The following is a 2,558-nucleotide window of genomic DNA, read 5'->3' as shown; positions in this document are numbered from 1 at the left end:
TTGCATGTTTTTCTAAAATAATAAAATTTGGCTTTTCTTACTTCATATTCACACCATATCCGAATATATGAGCCATAAAAGCCTGATGGATCAAATATGATACTCAACAAAAACATGTACGCAAACGTGCAACTTTGTAAAAACACATGATTTGTGAGCAATGTCAGAGAAGACAATTGACAGTGAGGATAAACATACATTTTAGCCTCGAAGCTCTATGAAATATTGTGATGATAGAATTTTTATTTTTAGAAGTATTTATTTAAGACAAGTGATTATTTCATGCAAGAAAACGTATAAGGTTACGTATGTAACCATGGTTCCTCAAAGAAATGAGACGCTGCGTCGAGAACGAATGGGGAACGCGTCCAGCGTGACGTCTCTGAATAACATGTATAATCAGTCCAATGGAAGGGCGAGACGTCATAGGCGGGTGACAACAGAGTACAGGAAGCATAAAAGCATAAACGGCAAAGCCGGTAATCAGCCTCAAAGGATGAAGCAAGTGCCGACCTGAAATGCCGGAAGTGTGGCACCGCGACGCAGCATCTCTTTCCTTCAAGGAACCAGGGTTACATACGTAACCTTAGACATTCCTCTTCAGGAACTCGAGCTGCTTCGAGAATGAATGGGGAATGAGAATGCCCAGGCCGCCAGACTTTCAAATCTCTGCCTAGTGTGGAAGAGCACAGCTAAAGCAAAGAAGGAGAAGGAACCTGACAGAAATCGAGGACAACCCGTCCAATTGCCAAACTTCAGAAGGAGTCTTGACCCCCAGGAGAGGGGAGATCAGAGGACTCGAGACCTAGGATAGCATCCTGATCACCGCTTAGCATAAGCTTCTTCTGGCCGGAGGCCTCAGCCTTAGTGCACCATGGAGGAAGCATTTAACCAGAGGTTTCTGACCACTGACTGGCCACCGAGAGGGGCGCAGTAGGCCACCATGGCTGCCATGTAGACCTTCAGGGTGTAGTGAGTCAACCCTACGGAGAGCCTACAGGAACTCTAGCACTGTACCAACCGGGCAGTTAACTGGGTCGAGCTGGCTGTCTCCGCACCAAGAAGTGAAAAGCTTCCACTTCAAGGCATACAGTTTCCTCATTGAGGGAGCTCTGGATTGGAGAATGGTCTTAACAACCTCGGTTGAGAGACTGGACGCTAAGAGTTGTGGCTCCTCAGAGACCACACTTACAGCCTCTAAGCTCCATGCGGGGGTGCACCCTCTGCCTGCAAGAGGAGATCTCTCCTGACGGGAACCTCCCGTGGAGTGCCGTCAAAAAGAGAAATCAGGCCCAGGAACCATACCCGGCCCGGCCCTGCCCTGCCCGGCCAGAACAGGGCTCCTAACAGCATCTGGACTCCATCCCGGCGCACTATCTGCAGAACTCCCGGAAGCAGAGCAATCGGGGAAAAATTATGAAGCCTCGGCCATGTCTGTACCATGACGTCCAGCCCCAGCGGAGCTGGATGAGTCAGAGGAAGCCAGAGAGGACACTGCGATGTCTCTCGAGTCTGGCCAACCTCTCCAACTCCAATCACCTTGGTGTGAAGTCGCCATGTCTGCTCCCATATTAAGATGCCCAGGAATGTGATCTGCTCTGAGCAAGAGGAATTTGTCCTGGGCCCACACAAGGATCTGGTACGCTAATTGTATAAACGCTGTGAGTGCAAACTTCCTTGGTGGTTGATGTAAGAGACAACCGCTGTGTTTGTCGGTGTGCACCAATACATGGTGACCTTTTAGGTCTGGGAGAAAATAAGGAAGTGCACAAAGCACAGCCCGCATCTCCAGGCAGTTGATGTGCCATGTCAGATGGCGACCACTCCACAGACCGCGGGCAGGGTGGCCACTCATGACCGCACCCCAGCCCATGAGGGACGTGTCCGTCGCTAGCATCACGCGGCTACAAGGAGCTCCCAGCACCGGGCCCTGAGACAAGAACCAAGGCTTCCTCTACATATCCAAGGCACGTAGGCAGCACCGTGTGATGTTAGCATGCGAAGTGGGTTTCCCCTCAGGGAGAACCCCTTGGTCTTGAGCCACCACTGTAGGGTACTCATGTACAGCAGGCCAGTAGTATTCACGATGGACGCAGCTGCCATCAGACCAAGCAATCTCAATGACTGCTTGACAGTGAGTGACAAGCCTTCTCTCACTCTCGTGACTGCAGTGAGGATCGACTCGATCTGAGTAGGTGTCATACATGCCTGCATCATGGTCGAATCCCACACGATGCCCATATAAGTGGTTCTCTGTACTGGAGAAAGCACACTTTTCATGGCATTAAGTCTTAACCCCAGCTCTTTCATGTGAGCGAGAATCGTCAATGTGGTTGAGTCGTGAAAGTCTGGGATGAGAGTGCAAGGCAAGTGGAAGATCCGTATTGGTAGGCTTTTGCCCCCAAAAATAAACCTCATGAACTTCCGATGAAGAAGGATGGAGATAAGTGCATCTTTATGATAGATCGTAACACACCAGTCCTTGGACTTGGCCTGTGCAGGCATGCTGAACTTCAGTCCCCTGACTGAGAGGTTCAAAAAGCACAGATCTAAAAAAA

This window comes from Carassius auratus, linkage group LG28B, assembly GCF_003368295.1.
Source record: "Carassius auratus strain Wakin linkage group LG28B, ASM336829v1, whole genome shotgun sequence".
NCBI classification, from domain to species: Eukaryota; Metazoa; Chordata; class Actinopteri; order Cypriniformes; family Cyprinidae; genus Carassius; species Carassius auratus.
The sequence above is the reverse complement of the archived record's forward strand: the minus strand, read 5'-3'. Positions refer to the sequence as shown.